The sequence below is a fragment of the Myotis daubentonii genome, chromosome X, assembly GCF_963259705.1.
Source record: "Myotis daubentonii chromosome X, mMyoDau2.1, whole genome shotgun sequence".
Classification (NCBI taxonomy): domain Eukaryota; kingdom Metazoa; phylum Chordata; class Mammalia; order Chiroptera; family Vespertilionidae; genus Myotis; species Myotis daubentonii.
In genome coordinates this window covers 36,425,602-36,448,003 of record NC_081861.1, presented here as the reverse complement: position 1 = coordinate 36,448,003, position 22,402 = coordinate 36,425,602, and the positions used below count along the sequence as shown (strand labels likewise).

Genomic DNA, 22,402 nt, shown 5'->3' with positions numbered 1-22,402 from the left:
TTCAGCTTCAACAAATACAAATATTTTGCCAATCCTGTTTTTTCTAGGACTCCCCCTCCCTTTTTATTTTTGCTGACTATCTGGAGCAAATTCTACATATGTCATTTCCCCTGAATTACCTTACAGATCTATACCAGATTAGAACATTTTTTAGCCATAGCCGGTTTAGCTCTGTGGATAGAGCTGATCAGCCTGTGGACTGAAGGGTCCCAGGTTTGATTCCGGCCAAGGGCACATACCCGGGTTGTGGGCTTGATCCCCAGTGTGAGGCATGCAGGAGGCAGCCAGTCAATGATTCTCTGTCATCATTGATGTTTCTATCTCTCCCTCTCCCTTTCTGAAATCAATAAAGATTTGTTTTTAAAAATCAACTTTATTCCCTCTTCCTCTATTTGACTATTAAGATAAATAAACCCCCTCAAAACTGATACTATCATCTAAAGTTACTTTTAAACTAGGTTCTCACTATTTCATTTGTAGTTTGCTTATAGACTGTAGAGTAAATGTGGTACATATGAAAAGTTAGTAGGCTAACTGCATGGTATATGGGTACCTAATGGTTGGTTCTCAAAATGTCAAGGGATCAGCAGCATCTGCATCACTTGGAAATTTGTTAGAAATGGAAATTGTTGGGCCCCATCTCAAACCTGCTGAATCAGAAACCTGTGTGTGACCAAGCAATCTTTTTTACAGACTAAAAAAGTCTTGATGCAGGCTAAAGTTTGAAAGCCACTGGAATGTGGTATGGGGTCAGATCTGAATCCACAAAAAACTAAATGGTTGTAATCTGTAAATCGCTCTGCAAATGACTGTCATCCTCACATTTTCTTCCTTATAACTCATTGCTGATCTAGTCCTGTGTATTTTCTCCTGCTACCAAAATGTGAAGGCATAAAATGCAACACCCTGAATGTCCCCGCTGACTCTACTTTTTTGTTGTTGTTGGCAATATTATAGATGTCTCCCATTTTCTCCCTTTTTCCACCTTGCACACAACCCCCAGCCCACCCCAGGCCTTCCCCATGCTATTTTCTGTCTATAGGTTATGCATATATGCATATATGTTTTTTGGTTAGTCTCTTCCTGTCCCCTCCCTTTCCCCCTGAGATGTGTTATTCTGTTGTATGCATCCATACCTTGATTGTACTTTTCAACAAAACTTTCCTGCATATAATACTCTTTGAATTGTGTAATAAGAATCAATCTTCAGACCTTTCACTGCTGAGTTCATAATAGCTCCACAGTACGCATTGTCATTAAGCTAGACTCCAATCCAGCAATAAAAGAATTAAGTATTTGAAGACTCATAACTGCTAGTGAAACAATAATCAGTTGAAATTGTACAGACAGACCTGCACTTCTAGAAAGAGCCAAAGCTTCAGTGAAATGTGAGCAGTTAACCTACAATGATAGAATTTAAGAGTTAGAAGGATCAACCTATCTAATTCGTAATAACTAACAGTTCTGAATACTCTTTTAGATCTGAAAATTTTAAGTAACTGGCACAAAAGACTCAAAGAGAACTCATGAAGCAGTCTTCAAACTCTAAAAGGCCTTCAGAGTTGCATAAATCCATACTCAGGTCAATATTGGTCTCTAACTGTAACCAAAATAAAACTCTTAAGGTAGGTAAGGCTAGATGAAGGTCAGTAGACCTAGTTTTCTTTTCCGGCAAACCACTAATTTGCTTATAACAAATATTAAATGACTAGTAATTCTAAAATCAAATTTTTAGCCCTAGCGGTTTGGCTCAGTGAGTAGAGTGTCGGCCTGTAGACTGAAGGGTCCCAGGTTCGATTCCAGCCAAGGGCATATGCCTGAGTTGTGGGCTCGATCCCCAGTGTGGGGTGTGCAGGAGGCAGCCAATCAATGATTCTCTTTCATCATTGATGTTTCTATTTCCCTCTCCCTTCCTCTCTGAAATCAAAAATATATTTTTAAAAAATAATAAAATAATTTTTTAAAAATTGATTTTAGAGAGAGAAACATCGATCTAATGTTCAACTTATTTATGCATTCATTGGTTGCTTCTTGCATGTGCCCTGACCAGAGTTCTAACCCACAACCTTGGCATATTGAGACGACACTCTAACAAACAGCTACCTGGCCAGGGCTAACCATTTAGCTTTATATAGAGCTGGTCTGCATAGAGGTTTTTCCCCCCAATATTATTCTGTTTAATTTGAGATTTCTAAGACTCTGTAGGCACCATAATTAATGACAACATAAGAAATCTTTTCATAGGTCTATACTTGTTAACTTCAGTATTATGAATAAATATTGGTTCAAAACAAATAAGGAATAAGAACCTCAAAGAAAGCAAACTTTGATTATTTCCCCCTTTTAATTTCCCAGAATATAAATTTGGAAAAACAAAAGCAAAACTAGGGTACAATTGAGATGATAGTATTTCAGCAATGATCATGCTACAAAATCTAATTCTTGTTTCAATAAATTGTGCAATTCCAAAAATAGATTTACATATAAAATTATAGATGTTCATTTGGTACATAAACTTTTATTTTGAGAATTATTTTTCTTTAAGTTGTTGTGTTTCTTTAACTTTATTCTGTTACTAGGTATTAGAGATTTCTTTTTAATTCCATTAGCTTATGTAAGGGGCTTTGCATTTTTGGCTAAAGCACCAAAAATATTTTTTTCATTAAATATTGGAATTTTGTTTGGCAGTGATTAGGTTCTGCTTCTGCCAGATACTGACAATTGTACTGAGAAAAAATTAAACAGGAGTATGTTCCTGAACACTTGACGTTTTAGAGGAACTTATATTAAAAATAAAAGTCCCCTGCCCTAGCCGGTTTAGCTCAGTGGATGGAGTGTCGGCCTGAGGACTGAAAGGTCCCAGGTTCGATTCTGGTTAGGGGCACGTGCCCCGGTTGCAGGCTCAATTTCAGTGGGGGGCATGCAGGAGGCAGCCAATCAATGATTCTTTGTCATCATTGATGTTTCTATCTCTCCCTCTCCTTCCCTCTCTGAAATAAATAAAAATATATTTTTAAAAATAAAAGTCCCCAAATCTCACCCAGCCAGTGTTGCTCAGTGGTTGAGTATGGACCCATAAACCAAGAGGTCACCAGTTCAATTCCTGCTTAGGGGACATGCCCAGGTAACAGGCTCAATCCCCATTAGGGGGTGTGCAGGAGGCAGCTAATCAATGTTTCTCATCGATGTTTCTATCCCTCTTCCTCGCTCTCTAAAATCAATAAAAACATTAAATTGTTTAAAAAAATAAAAAAGACCCCAAATCCCCCCTATGAAGTTCATCTAAAGTAGAGAAAAACTTGCTAAAAATTATTGTTTTTAAATTCTTTATTGTTGAAAGTATTACATAGGTCTCCTTTTCCCCCCATTGACCTCTCCCAGCCCGCTCCCGCCTTCCAGTACAGGCCCTGACCCCACTATGATCTATGTCCACTGGTTATGCTTATATGCATACAAGTCTTTTGGTTGATCTCTTACTCTTCCCCCCTCATCCCCCGCCTTACCTCTGAGGTTTGACGGTCTGTTTGATGCTTCTGTCTCTGGATCTATTTTTGTTCATCAGTTTATGTTGTTAAAAATTATTTTTATTAAGTAAACATTGTGCATGGATTTCCTAGTAGAAATTTAACAAAGGCCTGTGTTAATCATTAAGAGAATGACCTAACTCATCTGGAAAAACCTGTTTTTCTTTCAACAGATTTTTGTTTGTTATTTGATTACTAAAAAGAATGTACTTTACTGTACTTGTACCTTTCTTGATTTTCTACTGTAAACTTTTCAGATAGATAATATTCTTATGTGATCTATAAGAATTAAGTACAAAGACCTATACTAAGTATTGAGTTATAAGTCAATATTTGGTAAGTTATATGAAGTGTACCAAAAATATTATAGGGATAATAATCCTTGCTCCACCTACCTCAGAGGATTGTTGCAAGGATCATATGAGTAAATGTACATGAAAGAGCTTCAAAAAGTACAAACCCTCCATATAAGCTCAAGGAATCATTTCTCTAATTAAGGTTTACTGGGCTAATTATGGGTTAGTTTCACACAAAATGAAACAGTCATGGATCAGTATCTGATTAATCAGGGGTGTATAATGATGAAATTCATTTATACAGTTTCTTGGCCATTTCCATGGCTCTCAAAAACCTTTATATACATTATCTCTTTGGCTTCCAGTCTCTGCATAGTTACTCCTGTATTTAAATCAGAAGAATATGGGTAATGGTGCAGAGATAATTGGTGAAATTGTTGCTGTGTACAGTTTTGGAAATTGTATTCATAAACTCTGCCATTCAAGTGGCCCTCAAATAGATTTACTTGGGCAGTCAGGTTAGCTGTTTTCTAACATGTGAAAATAAGAATATATAAAACAGATAAATTTAGGAACGAAAAAATAATTGGTCCAGTACTCTTGCACTATGCCATTGTGTCTCTCATTCATTATATTCCTAGCATCTCTGTAATTTACAGCTGAGGAACCCCAGACATAGAGGTTATGTGACTCACCTAAATCACATGGTGAGTCACAAGTCAAGCTATTCTTATAGGCAGTGAAAATGTTTCTAGCTAATTTTTGGCATGAATTAGCTAAATTGGCTGCCTCACTGTCTGAACTTAGAGTATATATGTCCAAATCCAGGCTCTTTTTTGGATGACAAGACCTGGCTGACCATATGATAGCAAACCACAAAAGCAAGTAGAAGTAATAAGTAGATATATGTAGTCCTTAGCATGTCTACTCAACTAGAACTGAAAAATTAAAGTAATTCTAAAACACCAAAATTTATAACTATGTTTCTGATCTCAAGAATTTGGAAATGGGGTGAGTGCGGGGTGGAGGGAGTCAATGCGAAAAAAGGGGGGACATCTGTAATACTTTCCACAATAAAGATAAATTTTTTAAAAGAATTTGGAAATGAGAGAGCATTTTGCTACATTGCCAAGGCAAACCTTGATGTCAGGAAGCATATTTCCCTAATCACTGTGTCTCCAATGATGAGCAAGCTGTCTAGCCCATTAATAAGCACTGAGTTAATTTTTCAGTACTTAAATGTATAAATGAAGGAATGGGTAAAGAAAATAAATGAACAGAGCGAGAAAAACCTCATCTCAAAGTTGTGCATTGAGAAATATAATACAACTTGGAATGAATACTGATTTTCTACAAGTATTATCTTTTATGAAGAAACATTAAACACCTTCTTTGTTCCAAGTTCTGTGCTAGATGCTAAGAAATCCATTCTGTGCAGGGCGCTGAAGAGCAATATGAAGTTTACCTAATTCAAGCTGAAAGGGTTATCTAGCTAGCTTAATTAGGAAGGCTTAGGGAATAGAAAGGGTCCATGGGAGAGGAATGCATAGGTGGAGACTTGAAGAAGCCAAAATACTTATCTTACACAGAGGATAGAGAAGTGCACAAGAAGAGGGGGTCCAGGCAGATGGAAACATTCCTGGCCTGAGCAATTAGAACAGCCATAAACCAAGGACAGACAGGGGTATATCTGGCCCGAACAGCCGGGAGATCAAAGGCAACTCCAACCAGAAAGATAAGGGGGAGAGAAAGAGGATGGCATCACGTGGGCTTTGAGCTTTGAAACTAATGTAGCAGAATGACCAATGAGGAAAACATGGGGATCCTAAATTGAGGAAAGGGACCAATAAGAAAAGGTCATATACAAATAAAGAATTGCAGCAGAAAGGTATCCTTTAAGAAGAGGAAGAGGAAGAAAAAGGTAAAGATACAAATTATGAACAACAAATATGCATCTATCAACAAGTGAATCTAAGAATCAAGTGAATAAATAATCTGATGAACAGAATGAACTGGTGATTATAATAGAATCAGGGACATAGAAAGGGGATGGACTGACTATTCTTGGGGGGGAAAGGGGTGAGGGAGATGCGGGAAGAGACTGGACAAAAATCGTGCACCTATGGATGAGGACAGTGGGTGGGGAGTGAGGGCGGAGGGTGGGGCGGGAACTGGGAGGAGGGGAGTTATGGGGGGGAAAAAAGAGGAACAAATGTAATAATCTGAACAATAAAGATTTAATTAAAAAAAATAAATAGATAAAAGTTCATGTCCTGGTATGTAAATTATATCTCGATAAAACTGTTTTTCAAAAAAAAAAGAATTGCAGCATATATAAAGTGGAGACAAAGGGACACGAGGCAGGATTTTTTATTTTCCCATTAGAGAGAAAAAGCAAGCTTTTCCTATTGGAAACATTTTAAAAAATTTTTTTCTTTATTGATTAAGATATTACATATGTGTCTTTTTCTCCCTTTCCCCCCCTACAGCCCTCCACTTATGCCCTCACCCCCTGGTGTCTGTGTCCATTGGTGACACTTATATGCATGCATACAAGTCCTTTGGTTGATCTCTCCCCTTTACCCCCATGGTCCTCTACCTTCCCTCTGAGGTTTGAGCATCTGATTGATGCTTCTCTGTCTCTGGATCTGTTTTTGTTCATCAGTTTATGTTGCTCGTTATAATCCACAAATGAGTGAGATCATGTGATATTTATCTTTCTCTGACTAATTTATTTCGCTTAGCATAATGCTCTCCAGCTCCATCCATGCTGTTTCAAATGGTAGGAGTTACTTCTTTTTTATAGCAGCATAGTATTCTATTGTGTAGATGTGCCAAAGTTTTTTAATCAACTCATCTGGTGATGGGCACTTAGGCTGTTTCCAAATCTTAGCTATTGTAAATTGTGCTGCTATGAAGATAGGGGTGCATAGATCCTTTCTGATTGGTGTTTCTAGTTTCTTGGGATATATTCCTAAAAGTGGGAGTTCCATTTTTAGTTTTTTGAGGAAACTCCATACTGTTCTCCACAGAGGCTGCACCAGTCTGCATTCCCACCAGCAGTGCATGAGGGTTCCTTTTTCTCCGCATCCTCTCCAGCACTTGTCGTTTGTTGATGTGTTGATGATAGCCATTCTGACACGTGTGAGATAGTACCTCATTGTTGTTTTGATTTGCATCTCTCAGATGATTAGTGGCTTTGAGCATGTTTTCATATGTCTATCAGCCTTCTGAATGTCCTCTTTTGAAAAGTGTCTATTTAGGTCCTTTGCCCATTTTTTTATTGGGTTGTTTATCTTCCTTTTGTTAAGTTGTATGAGTTCCCTATAAATGTTGGAGATTAAACCCTTATCGGTGATTACATTGGCAAATATGTTCTCCCATGCAGTGGGCTTTCTTGTTGTTTTGTTGGTTTCTTTTGCTGTACAAAGCTTTTTATTTTGATGTAGTCCCATTTGTTTATTTTCTCCTTAGTTTCCAGTGCCCAAGGAGCTGTATCGGTGAAGAAATTGCTTCAGCATATGTCTGAGATTTTGCTGCCTGTGGATTCCTCTAATATTTTTATGGTTTCCCATCATACATTTAAGTCCTTTATCCATTTTGAGTTTATTTTTGTGTATGGTGTAAGTTAGTGGTCTAGTTTCATTTTTTACATGTATCTGTCCACTTTTCCCAACACCATTTATTGAAGAGACTGTCTTGACTCCATTGTATGCTCTTGCCTCCTTTGTCAAATATTAACTTCGACATTTTTTATTAAAGAAGACTTTTTGTCCATGAGTTTATTCTTCAAACTTCATGAGGACAAGAACTCATGGGAAGAAAAGTCTGCACCCTGAACCCCACGTTTCAAAGCTGTTTGCAGGAGGGTCTGAGGGAAAGTTTTCTGGAGGAGGGAGTCCTTGAAGTAGCCAAGGAGGTAGAGGAACAGAGTTCTGCCTAGGAGAGAAGTATGTGCAGAGCTCAGAATCAAGGAAGTTTGAAGAACTAAAAATGGAAGTTTTGAATGAGAGGCATTTATTGAGAATCCTCAAGGCCTCTTTATGTCACTAGGTCTCCTTGGTACACATTTAGGATAAATTTGATCCCTCTTCCCTATACAGATGAGATAAATTCAAGCTGGTATGATGGGTTTTGAATTTCTGAGCAGGAAACTACTAAGTTATCTTCTAAAGCAGGTTTTGTGAGGTATGTTGGGGGATAAGGAAGAGGATATTCATTCACTAGGCAGCCATCAACAGTTCTAAACCTTTGCTGGGGCTGGATGGAATATATGTGTCTCACATAGGTTCCTTTTTATTTAAAGTACTACATATTCTAGGGGCACAGTTTAGGTTGCTACCTGAATCTGTATTTCCTGGGATGCAGTTACTTTAGCTCAAATAAATCCTTTTTTTAAAAAAAAAAAAATAAAGTACTACATATTCTAATTAAGCCACCTGTTTAATGAGTTTAATGAAACTTTTTTTCACTTCATTGTTCGTCTCCACCTACAGAACTTAATCCTACTATTATACTAACAATGCAGTGCACTCGAAAGTTCTGGGAGGTAGTGATAGAAAAAAATAAGATTCAAGCTGGGTGCTCCTTGAGTTTATAGCAAGCATGTCAAACTCAAAGACTAACACGGGCCAAATAAACAAGGTTTAAGTTTATGTGGGCTACAAAAAACAAAAGCTTCAATTTTCATAGAAACGTAGGTTTATTTCGATAGAGACATGCTGAATACAAAGGGCTGAAATATATGAGTCATTGTTCACATGAAATAGTAAACATTTTAATAAAAATTAATATTTTTTCTTGAACATTAACTTACTAGACACTGAATAACTGCATAAATTAATAAGTGTAACACAAATAAACCTATTTTTCTTGTTCTCCGAAAGCGAAATATTTCCTGTTGCCCACACCAAACAAGTCAATACAAGACTAACAACGTGGCAATCAGATGCTAAAATATTCGCTGCTAGTATTAGTGGAGAGAAATGGTGCGCCTGCGCATAAAGCGTGTAAGGGAAATGAATGCAACACCATTATAGTAATCAGTCATTAGCGAGCATTGTAGTTCATTATTAATAATTATTGCCCTAACTGGTTTGGCTCAGTGGATAGAACGTCGGCCTGCAGACTGGAGGGTCCCGGGTTTGATACCGGTCAAGGGCACATGCCGGGGTTGCGGGCTTGATCCCCAGTAAGGGGCGTGCAGGAGGCAGCCGATCAATGATTCTCATCACTGATGTTTCTATCTCTCACTCTTCCTTCCTCTCTGAAATCAATAAAAACATTTTTTTAAAAAAAGGGAAATGAATGCAACACAATTATAGTCATCAGTCATTAGCGAACGGTGTAGTTCGTTATTAATAATTATGGCCCTAACTGGTTTGGCTCAGTGGATAGAGCGGCGGCCTGCAGACTGAAAGGTTCGATTCCGGTCAAGGGCACATGCCTGCGTTGTGGGCTTGATCCCCAGTGGCGGACATGCAGGAGGCAGCCGATCAATGATTCTCTCTCACCATTGATGTTTCTATCTCTGCCTCTCCCTCCCTCTCTGAAATTAATAAAGATATATTTTAAAAAATAATTATGTATAACAGGATATCGTAAAAATTAAGTTATGAAATTTTTATTAAAATGTTTCTTACATACCATTATATTGGCTGGGCCACAAAAATATTCATTGTGAGCTGAATGCAGCCCATAGGCTGCGAGTTTGACCTGCTTGTTTTACAGTCCTGTTTGCAGGAATAGATTTACAGTCATCATTCCCCCATTCAAAACATAATGCAGGGGCCATTGGTAACCACTGTGCTGTTTAACTAAAAAAATAAAAGAAACAAAAGAATGTAAAAGAGTGATACAGTGCTAGATCCTGTGGTATAGACTATCATTATCACTGGGACACAGAAGGACAAATGAGGGTGCAGCAAATAATTGGAGAAGGTTTTGTGAAAGTGGTACAACCAAAGCTAGAGACATTACTGAAAAATAAAAATAAATAAGGTTGTTGAAGGCCATTCCAGATACCAAAACTTGATTTTATATGGTATATTTGTCATTGTTTTCTATGCAAAGTTAATGATGGAGCCACTTAATGTAGGACTTATATGTTTGCCTGGCATATGTCTCAAATAATATTTTAATATATTTTCCTACACATTCCATTAAATAATAACTCTTTGAACAGCATTCCATCTTAAAAGGAATTCAGCCTCCCTTGCTTGGAAACAAGAAATAGAAGCCAAAATTCACTCAAAGCCCTGCTCAAGCATTCCCTCTTCATTTGGAAATGGTCAATTAATTCAAATGACAAATCTGGAATAGGAGCAAGTCAGCAGCTGATTCATGATGTGATTGAAGGGTAACCTTTCTGTCTGTTTTTTCATCTGCCTGTAGGAAATAATGGTCTTGCAGAGATGTTATGAAAAATAATTAAAGTTGGTAGTGTGCTTTAAGATCCATGGATAAACCATGCTTTCAAAGTGCATAATTATACACTACAGTGAGTCTCTCAGACTGGCTTCCCCTACTCACTCTTTAATAGTTATTCAAAATGATACAGCTTAGGTAAGTTTTCCTTGATCTCAAGTTACTACTACATTATTTAACCACTGATACCAGTTGCCTTTAAAATAGAATGCAGCCCACAGTACTAGTAAAGACCACAATCCTTTGGTTTTAGGATTCTTAAAGTCTTTCCTTTGGGGGAATTTAGTTTTCCAGATCACTGTCTACCTTCATTTCTCAATTTTTCCACTTTAGTTGGCTCACTCATCTGCTCTCTGATGACAGTCCCCAAAGATTATAAAAGATCAGCTCAATGGCTTCACTAAAATCTAACAGGATGCCCTCTGCTTTGCTTAATACTTGGTAATTTCTTCTTTATGGTTGTTATTCCTCTTCTTTGCCTCCTCCTCCCCCACCCCATTTTAATTGGCCTGTTGGAAACACACAACAGGTGAAATTCTTTAGATGACTCCACTGTTCAAGTAATGGTTTCTGTGGGGAAGAAAAGAACTCCAAATGTTCAGTTGTTGAGTCGGAAAGGGCAAGCCAAGTGATTGAGCCTGGACCTATGAACCAGGAGATTGCGGTTCCATTCCTGGTTGGGGCACATGCCTGGGTTGCAATCCCCAGTGGGGGTGTGCAGTAGGCAGCCAGATCAATGATTCTCTCTCATTGTTGATGTTTCTGTCTCTTCCTCTCCCTTCCTCTCTGAAATCAATAAAAATATATTTTAAAAAACACAAGAGCAAGATGCAAGCAAGATGTGTTAACATCAGAATCTGTCTGGGTAGTAAGGAAAAACCTAGAACAACAAAGTCAATTGAAAATATGTGAAAAAGAATCATTGACTCCTAATCTGGCAGCCTTCCCACAAATTCCTTTTGTCATTTTGCCATTTGAGAGTAAGAAGGAAGAAAAGGTGGTATCTCTCCCTATTACAGGAAACACAAGGTCAAACATATATCCTAATGACCTTCGATCCATAGTGACATCTTTATGTTCAAAGGAAAGCACATTTTTCCGACTGTTTAGTTCCAAGATGGAAGATGAAATGGAATATGAGACTGTAAGTATAAATAAAATATTTTTCTTTTTTTTTTTGCCTATGTTTCTGATCTGGGCACTACCGGGGGTGCTTACTGCCCACGCCAATGAATCAAGACCAGCAGATTCTCTCCGAGAACTCTAGCACACCATCAAATATTTTTCTTATGTTCTATTTAAATTCTGTCATTTATCAATATGTGTGATTATTTCAACATATGAATCTCAGGTAAAAGCTTTCTTTCATTCCTCCCAACCCCATAAGTTCTGTCTGTACACCCTGGGAGGCTGCGTTTCCTTTCACAGAAGCCATTACTTGAAGCCCATTTCTGAGGGGCTTCAGTTACCACCACTAAACTGGAACTTCACCAGAGTAAAATATCCAGAGAGTGGGTCAATTTTACTCTTATTTTGCTGGTAGGAAATATTTTCCTTCAAATGGAGTAAAATAACACAAAGAAGGCTTTTACCCTTCTTAAAATACTGTAGGACTGCATGTTTCTCACTCTTAAGTGCAGAAATTTTTTTTTAAAGTATCTACTTATATCACATTTTTGAAATGACAACATTTAAGAAATGGAGGACAAATTAGTAGTTGCCAAGGACTGGGGAGTAGAGGGCAGAGGGAAATGGGTGTGGTTATAAAAAGGCAACTAGAATTCTTGTGGTGTTGGAACTGCTCTGTATGTCAACTGGCAGTAGATATGTGAAGCTATGAGAATGACAAAAATGTATGTAAATTAGTATACGCATATGTGTGCATGCACACACAAAATAGTACAATTAAAGAGAGGGAAATATAAATAAGACCAGTGGATTGTATCAATGTCAATATTCTGGTTGTGATATAATACTATAGTTTTGCAAGATGTAACCATTGGGAGAACCTGGGCAAAGTGTACAAGGGATTGCTCTGTATTGTTTCTTACAAAGGTATACAAATCTACAATGATCTCATTAACATTTTCAATTTTTTAAAAAATATATTTTATTGATTTTTTACAGAGAGGAAGGGAGAGGGATAGAGAGTTAGAAACATCGATGAGAGAGAAACATCAATCAGGAGCCTCCTGCACACCTCCTACTGGGGATGTGCCCGCAACCAAGGTACATGCCCTTGACCGGAATCAAACCTGGGACCCTTCAGTCCTCAGGCTGACGCTGTATCCACTGAGCCAAACCGGTTAGGGCAACATTTTCAATTTTTTAAAAGGTTAACCAGGACTTCTGTAGGCCCCACTCAAATAGCACAGTTAAGGAGACAAACTATCCATGGCTGAGACAAAGAGAAGAAAGCTGGACCCTGAGAGGTGAGCTGTCCTCTGAGGACTGAGTGACCCAGAATAAAAGTTTGATAAATCAGAAAAGGAAAAAAAAGGGGTTGGAAGGTGATTACAAGGTAACAGTCCATGTAAGTAAAGGATTTAGGCTACAAATTAATAACATAAATAGATAAATAAATAAATCTAGATAAACAAACAAACAATGCTGGTCCTGGCCAGTGTGGCTCAGTTACTTGGCCGTCCTCCCATGCACTGAAGGGTTACCGGTTCTATTTCCAGTCATGGTACATGCCCAGGTTGTGGCTGTGATCCCCTGTCAGGGCATGCGCAGAAGACGACTGACCTGTTTCTCTCTCACATCAATGTTTCTCTCTCTCCCACTCCTTCCTCTCTCTCTAAAATAAATTTTTAAAAAGGACCCTGCCCAGCTGGCATGACTCAGTGGTTGATGGTCGATCTATGAACCAAGAGGTCGCCAGTTCGATTCCAGGTCAGGGCACATGCCTGGGTTGTGGGCTCGATCCCTGCAAGAGGTGGGCAAACAATGATTCTGTTTATATATATATATATATATTTTTTAAAGATGCTGAGTTGTGCAATATTTATTTCTTTTAAATGTTGTTCTAAGACATGAACCTTCAAAACAAATAACTGCACTTCCTAATGCCTATTTCATTATTTTATTATATAATTTTATTTTTATGAATATGGATGGCGAAATCATGACATTTTTTGTCAGAAATTTGCCTTAAGCCAGATGCCATCACTGTAAAATGCCTGGTTCAGATTTGTTTTGAGAAATAAATCTTATAAAGGTTAAATTTTTACACTAAGAGTATCAAATGATAGCATGTTATACATACAGACTTTTTTTGAAAATGAAGAAATATTAAGTCTAGGTTTTGAATATATATATTTGAACCAAAAAGGTAGCAGATGGGACCAAAGTGAGATGAGAAAGAGTCTAGTTGTTATAGCCATAGATATTCTCTGTTAGGTAATTATTATCCTGAGGGAATAAAGAGGAAAAACCAGCCTAGCCAATGTTTAAGTATTAAAACCTTCTCCAATTAAATTATTCTGTGTGAGTCAATAATGAGGTATTCAGATAGAATCAAACTAACAAACACCTTGATATAAAACTGAAAAGAATTTCAGGTCAAAGTTAAAGCTCTGCCTAGCATCTTATTGGTATAATAAATAAGATGATATGTGAGAAACCAAGATGTCGGCATAGGTAAACGCCGGAAATTGCTGCCTCGTGCAACCACTTCAAAAATACAACTAAAAGACAAAACGAACATCATCCAGAGCCACAGGAAGGCTGGCTGAGTGGAAATTCTACAACTAGAAGGAAAGAGAAAAGCACACTGAGACTCAGAGGAGGTGCACATGGAAAGGGCTGGCAGCTGAGGACACGGTTATCTTTTTCAATTGGGAGGGAGTCTCAAACTCCCGACTTCTCTGAACTCCAGTTCCGGGTGAGTCTCTGGGGACCCAGACCCATACGGGAGAAACTGGACTGTCTGGCATTGGTCGGAACTCGAGGGCGCCTTTCTCTCAGAGGTAATTGCAGCAATTACTGGGACACTGAGAAGTGGGGCCTCTTAGGACAGGACTGAGGATCAGCCATAGCTGCTTGCTCCGCCCTGTTGACCCCCTGAGACCCCACTCCACCCAAGCTGTGCGCAGAGGCTTTTGCATAGGAAAGGTCTGGCCCTTTGCAATCTGAAAATTACCTAACAAACTGCAGCTGGATCAGAGAAACCCAGAACATCCAAAAGAAGGCCCAAGGCCCCACAGCAGCTTGCATTGCTTCACAGCTGGGCTCCGGCTGGGTAGTCTCAGGCAGAGACTAAATTAGCACCTCCTTAGAGATCCAAGAGCCAGTGTACCCAGTGGTCAGAGTAGGACCATCCAGATTACAACTCCTCAGATCCATAAGGGACACATTCAGGGGGCAGACTCAGGGAGCACCAAAGACCCACTGAAGCAAGTCTTGCCCCAGAAGGGTGTCTCCAGCACAGAAGTTCTCCCACTGCAGACACATTCTCACAGCCAATTGGCCCGGAGGTCAATTCCTCCCAGTGATACCTACAACAATCAAGGCTTAACTACAAAAAGACTGTGCACACAGCCCACAAAGGGGTGCACCAAGAGTGTCCACCTCAGGGAATTGGGGAGGCTGTGCTACTGGGCCCTATAGGACACCTAGCACAGAAAGCCACTCTACCAACACAGGGAAGCATAAAAAATGCGGAGACAAAGAAACAGGTCACAAATGACAGAAATGGAGGGAAGCAAACTACTGGATATAGAGTTCAAAACCACACTTATAAGATTTTTCAAGAATTTTCTAGAAACTGCTGATAAATTTAGTAAGACCCTCTATAAGTCTAGTGAGACCGCCGATAAACTTAGTGAGACCCTCAAGAAATCTAGTGAGACCCTCGAGGTTATGAAAAAGGACCAACTAGAATTAAGCATACACTGACTGAAATAAAGAATATTATACAGAGTTCCAACAGCAGACTAGAGAATCGCAAGAATCAAGTCAAAGATTTGAAATACGAAGAAGCAAAAAACACCCAACCGGAAAAACAAAAAGAAAAAAGAATCCAAAAATATGAAGATAGTGTAAGGAGCCTCTGGGACAACTTCAAGCGTACCAACATCTGAATTATGGGGGTGCCAGAAGAAGAGAGAGAGCAAGATATCGAAAACCTATTTGAAGAAATAATGACAGAAAACTTCCCCCACCTGGTGAAAGAAATAGACTTACAAGTCCAGGAAGCGCAGAGAATCCCAAACAAAAGGAATCCAAAGAGGACCACACCAAAACACATCATAATTAAAATGCCAAGAGCAAAAGACAAAGAGAGAATCTTAAAAGCAGCAAGAGAAAGACAGTCAGTTACCTACAAGGGAGTACCCATACGACTGTCAGCTGATTTCTCAACAGAAACCATGCAGGCCAGAAGGGAGTGGCAAGAAATATTCAAAGTGATGAAGAGCAAGAACCTGCAACCAAGATTACTTTACCCAGCAAAGCTATCATTCAGAATTGAAGGTCAGATAAAGAGCTTCACAGATAAGAAAAAGCTAAAGGAGTTCATTACCACCAAGCCAGTATTATATGAAATGCTGAAAGGTATCCTTTAAGAAGAGGAAGAAGAAGAAAAAGGTAAAGATACAAATTATGAACAACAAATACGCATCTATCAAGTGAATCTAAAAATCAAGTGAATAAATAATCTGATGAACAGAATAAACTGGTGAATATAATAGAATCAGAGGCATAGAAAGGGAGTGAACTGACTATTCTCTGGGAGGAAAGGGATGTGGGGGATGCGGGAAGAGACTGGACAAAAATCGTACACCTATGGATGAGGACAGTGGCGGGGGGGGGGGGGCGGTAAGGGCAGAAGGTGGGGTGGGAACCGGGTGGAGGGGAGCTATGGGGGGAAAAAAGAGGAACAACTGTAATAATCTGAACAATAAAGATTTAATTTTAAAAAAAAGACAAGATGTGACTAAACAATAATGAATAATGGATATGCTCAAAGTCCAACTACTGTGTATATATTCCTGGCAAATAACAGCATTCTTGCAAACAACATCCTGAAGGCTCAACAGGAAGATATTTTCCATCCCCACAAAGATTTGAAGGATATCATCCAAGCAAGAAGGAAAATAATTTCCTGTATACTGAGTTAGGGATTTTAGTGCCACGGTGGAATAGGAGAGAACTCATAACTTAGCAGACACAGGCTCTACATTACCACGTTGGGGAAAACATGGGAGAAAGGGAAAGGCTGCCTTCCTAGGGGTTTTCAAAGGCACGTAGGCAAAATGGAAGTGTCAGTGAGATACACTATAAAATAATTAAAGGGCAATATAGTAATTTCTAATGAGCCAGGAGAGAGACCGAGTGGAAGGAATTGAAAGGAAATATTGAAAACAGACAAGAAGCCCGGCTGGCATGGCTCAATGGTTGAGCATTGACCTATGAACCAGGAAGTCTCCGGTTGATTTCAGGTCAGGGCACTGCCTGGGTTGCGGGCTTGATTCTAGTAGGGGATGTGCAGGAGGCAGCCAATCAATGATTCTCTCTCATCAGTGATGTTTCTATCTCTCTCTCCTTCTCCCTTCCTCTCTGAAATTAATAAAAATACATTTTAAAAAAGAAAACAAAAAAGATCTAATCTGGCTGGGAGTTGTATGCCCCCAGGACCTGGAAGTCAACCTTGTACCTGGGAGTCAACCTAAGAATGTGGTCCAGTCTTATTCAAGAAATGCCTATTATTTTGGAACGATTAACAACCTTGTTGCCCAAACAATGGAGTCCCATCCCAGTTGCCATTGCCTACTTCCCCATGTAATCTTTGTCCCACCCTATATAAGCAGCTGACTTATGGGGGTCTGCAGAGCAGATTTTTGTGGATGACCTGCTGCTCTCCCATACTGCCGGCATTATTAGAATAAACATATATTATTTTAACACATTGTATGCGGGAAATGTGTTTACACTTTTTACGTATTTATATATTCTACCAGTGTAGTAGAGCGCGGGACACGTATTAATACGTTTTTTATAGACTAGCGGTAGAATGCGGGTAACGTATAAATACGTAAACTAAAGTTATCGTAATTTTACTGAACGTTGCCATTTGTGCAAAAAATTAGCAAAAATGGCCCACGCCACCTGTTAGCGCGCCATAAAAACTACCCGCAAACAATGTGTTAAAAAAGAGAGAAAATAAGCAATGAGGAGCTTCAGATCCAGAGGCTGCAAGTGTTAACATAGAACTGATTCCAAGACTGCCAAGTGGCTGAGAAATTACACATGAATAAAAAAAAGTCCATAAGACATAGACCTCCTAGGCTGTAAGAAGAAAGTCAAAAGAAAATCTCTCTATATAAAAGTCTAAGTGATGGATCGTCCAACCATCCGACCGACACTCTGGTACATATGACATGCACTAGCAATCTATCCTATATAATAAAGAGCTAATATGCAAATGGTCATCATGCCCTCATGCCATCACACCCTCATGCTGTCATGCCATAACGGCTCAGACACTCAACACTGGGGAGAGAGGAATGGGGACCAACCAGGCACAAATGAGCTCGCAAGAGAGGAATGGGGACCAGCTAGGCTGCGGCCCAGGAGGGGGATAAGCCACATGCCCTGTGGTCCTGGGTGCCAGCACCTGCGCCTGTGCCTGCAGCCTGGGAGAGGGACAAGCCACCCACCCCTTCATCCTGGTGCCTGCAGCTGTGGCCTGAGCGAAGCCACCTACCCATGGTCCCCTGCGGCTGCGGCCAGCCCAAGCGAAGCTGGCCTGGGTCCTGTGTGCCTGTGGCCAGCCAGAGGGAAGGAAGCCCAGGTCCCAGGGGCCTATGACCAGCTGAAGAAGAGAATTCTGGGTCCCAGGTGCGGGTTGAGGCAGAGGCAGTTAGGGGCAATCAGGCTAGCAGGGGACCAGTTAGGGGCGATCAGGCCAGTAGAGGAGCAGTTAGGGGTGACCAGGCAGGCAGGCAGAGGTGGTTAGGGGCAATCAGGCAGGCAGGCAGAGGGGTTAGTGACGATCAGGCAGGCAGGCAGGCGAGCAGTTCGGAGCCCACAGTCCCAATAGTGAGAGGCAGTTGGACATCCCCCAAGGGGACCTGGATTTCAGAGGGTGCAGGCTGGGCTGAGGGACACCGCCCCCATGCACGAGTTTTGTGTACCCGGCCTGTAGTCCTATATAATAAAAGAGAAACATGTAAATTGACTGCCCCTCCACTATTCTCACCAGCCAATCAGGAGTTATTATGCAAATTAACCCAACAAAGATGGCAGGTTAATTTGCATACACAGGCGCTGGGTGGAGAACAGAGCCGCCAGAGAGTGGAGCGGCTTGGGGAAATTGGCTCCCCAAGCCACCAGATGGAGAGCAGAGAGGGAGAGCTGGTGGCTTGGAGGACTTGGCAGAGTGGGAGGCCATGGGATGGAGACAGAGCAGGAAGGGAAAACCAAGATTGTGGGGAGCACCAGGAATTCTGGGAATAGTAGTTTTGGTGGCAGCCTCAGGACTGGAAGTGGAAGCCCAGAGCACGGGGAGCACCAGGAATGCTGGGAATCGTAGTTCTGGTGGCAGATGGATCTCCTAGACACTAGAGCAGCAGTTCTCAACCTGTGGGTCACGACCCCTTTGGCAGTTGAACAACCTTCACAGGGGTCGCCTAAGACCATCCTGCATATCAGATATTTACATTACGATTCATAACAGTAGCAACATTACAGTTATGAAGTAGCAACAAAAATAATTTTATGGTTGGATCACAACATGAGGAACTGTATTTAAAGGGCCAGAAGGTTGAGAACCACTGCAGCAAAGTGAGCTTGGAGCAAGTTACTGTTGCGGTGGGGCCGTGGTTGGCAAACTGTGGCTTGCGAGCCACATGTGGCTCTTTGTCCCCTTGAGTGTGGCTCTTCCTAAGCCTTAGGAGTACCCTAATTAAGTTAATAACAATGTACCTACCTATATAGTTTAAGTTTAAAAAATTTGGCTCTCAAAAGAAATTTCAATCGTTGTACTATTGATATTTGGCTCTGTTGACTAATGAGTTTGCCGACCACTGCAGTGGGGGATGGAGGGAAAGCAAAGGTGAGAGACATAAGTAAAATCAGAGTGTCTAGGAAAAGTTAAAGGGAAGATATCCTAAAACTTCCAGGAAATCTCCACCAATGAAGCAAAGAAAAAAAATGCCTCTATTATTCTGTGAGCAACAAACCAAACTGAGTTGAGGGTCTCAGACAATTCGCTCATATGATTGCAAAGACAGACAGAAACTCCCGGATTTGAGAGGACTCCCCTGAGGGCTCCGAGATTGGAAAGGGTGCAGATCAAGCTGAGGGACCCCCACACCCCAATGCACGAACGTCGTGCACCGGGCCTCTAGTCCTATCTAATAATAGCCAAACATGGTAATAGACCGTACCTTTGCTACGCCTCCCATTGGCTAATCAGGGTGATATGCAAATTAATCACCAACAAAGATGGCGGTTAATTTGCATATACCGGCTGGGAGTGAAGCAAGCCAGGCGACCGAAAACAAGCCGGGCAGCGGAGGTGGGAGCAAAATAAGCCAGGCAGCGGAGGGAGGCAGGGGCAAAAAAAGCAGGACCAGGCAGTGGAGGGAGGCGGGAACAAAACAAGCCAGGCTGGGCGGCGGAGGGAGGCAGGGGTGAAACAAGTCGGGTGGCGGAGACAGGAGCAAAGCCCGCCTCAGTGGGTTTCGCTCCCTTCTCTGCTTCACTCCAGCCGTAGGAAGCCCTATTCTTGCAGGAATCTTCTGGCAACGGGCCTCTAGTATATATATAAAAGGCTAAGAGTCCATCTGACCAGTAGCTATGATGTGCACTGACCACCAGGGGGAAGATGTTCAATGCAGGAGCTGCCATGATGTGCACTGGCCATTTAAAAATAAACAGCACCATGGACCTGGCACCGACAAACTAACACTCAGCTTCCCCCAAGTGCAACACAGGCCCCGCCACCACCCCAGAGTGTCACCCCACCAAATCTCAGCCAATTCTGGCAAGACCCCATGGTGAAAAATGTGGTCCACAACCCAACCCAGGCTGGAAATGGTCACTGTGGGCACCAGGTAATGACATCATCTAGCAACGCCTGGCTTCCTCTCCCTAGAGACTAGCCTCCTTGGAGTTTCTTCAGCCCAGGAACATAACTTGCTTTATAGCCAGGTGCAAACATTTTACACTTTAACCAAATGTTTGTAAAGCATTTTCTCATGCCTCATCTCATTTGATCCTCACAGAAGTCCTGGAGTAGATAGATAGGAGACTCAGTAGAATCGTATTTTTTTTTTTCATTATCTGGTAAACAGAGATTTAGAAAGTTTAAAGACTTGACCTGACTGAAAAGAATTAAGAAATGGTGGACCTTGAAAATGACTTCAGGTTTTCTCACTGTGCAGAATATAGTCAAACACTGCTGCAGTTAAATATTTCACCCTTTATTCTTCCTGTGTGATCTACAGTAATAACCTGCTTCATGTTGATATTTACTGCTGTGTTGCTGACAGTTACCTGAAAGAGAAGTTGGGGTGCTTCACTGGGCTGGAAAAAGTTTAGCTAAATCAGAAAGCAGGTCTAATTAAGCAAGTTTATTCTCTCTCTATATATATATAAAAGGCTAAGTTGACTCGTGCATGTGCGATACATATAAAGCTCTCGCTGGTGCCAATCACATGCATGTGTTTTGATCTGTCATTGTCAATCATGAGTTTGGTTGACACCTCTATTATAAAGAAAGGGTGAATAGCGGTATTAAAATATTTCTTCTAATTAATTTCCTTTCAATGTGCACAAATCTGTGCACTGGGACACTAGTTTAAAAATATTGTCTCACAGCATTTGGGATGACTATTAATAAATCACAAGGACAAACTCTAGACAGAATAGGAATATTCCTATCTGAACCAGTTTTCGGACATGGTCAGTTATATGTTGCTTTCTCCCGAGTTCAAAGAGCATGTGATGTTAAAGTTGTAAATTCTTTATCACAGGGGAAATTAGTCAAGCACTCTGAAAGTGTTTTTACTCTTAATGTGGTATACAGGGAGATATTAGAATAAGTTTAATCAAATTTATCAGTCATTGTTTTCATAAAATTTTTAAAATATATTTCTCAATTGATTTTAGAGAGGAAGGGAGAGGGAGTGAGAGATAGAAACATCAATAATGAGAGAGAATCATTGATTGACTGCCTCCTGCACACCCGCCACTGAGGATGGAGCCCACAACCTGGGTATGTGCCCTTGACCAGAATCAAACCTGGGACCCTTCAGTCCACAGGCTGACCAATGCTCTATCCACTGAACCAAACTGGCAAAGGCTCAATGTTGTTTTTATATCATGTTTTTGTTGTTTTTATATCATGTTTTTATTGTTATGTTGTTATTGTTTATTTATTAATCAATTTATATATTATTTTCATATACATTTGTACTAATTTTCTTTCATCTCTGACACTTCTATTATAGAGAAAGGGCGAATAGCAATATTAAAATATTTCTTCTAATTAATTTCCTTTCAATGTGCATGAATGCATGCACCAGGCCACTAGTAATTAATAAGAACTTAAAAATGAGGATTTTAAAAAAAAGAAAAATGAAGAGAGACGGACGATGGCGGCGATATAGGCAGACGCGTCCCAGGTCATGTCCCGGAGCAAATGGAGTGAGCAGCTGAAACTAATAACACCCACCCCGAATTGGCGAAATTACTCAGCTAGTGAGACAGTTTGCAGCCGGGAAGGGCAGAACTCCCCTGGAAAGGTAAAAAAAAAACCAGGGATTTGGGCAGGAAAGTTTGCCAGACCTCTGAGCCCAGAGGGTCGGGCGGAGACCACGTGGCAGACGGCCGCGTCCCTTGGGACAGGCACAGCCCCTGACTGGGGAAAGGAGATCTGCGGGATTCCTGGCGCCAGGGGAATTGAGATCTGGGTTCTGTGATCACGGAGGACTGAGCCTAAAGGGGGCAGCCTGAAGAGCTGACCAGACCATGCAGTGCCGGGAAGACAAGAGCTTACAGAAACTAAGCCTTCCCCATTTCCGCGGCCGAAGTTTGTTTGTTTCCACTGAATCCTGTTCATAAGACATTTCAGATACAGACACTCACCTGTGCTGAAGAGAGGGAGAAGGTGCGGACGAGTGGAATCTGGGGAGAGACTGAGGAGAG

The 22,402-nt window shown here is 40.7% G+C and overlaps 1 non-coding gene across 1 annotated transcript; it reads right to left on the bottom strand.

Moving 5' to 3' along the window:
• Nucleotides 1–11,427: 11,427 nt before the first annotated feature.
• Nucleotides 11,428–11,555, bottom strand: LOC132225390 (small nucleolar RNA SNORA3/SNORA45 family). The gene has a single exon (XR_009450903.1). It is a non-coding gene; the product is annotated as a small nucleolar RNA SNORA3/SNORA45 family (small nucleolar RNA).
• Between the last annotated feature and the right edge of the window lie 10,847 nt (nt 11,556–22,402).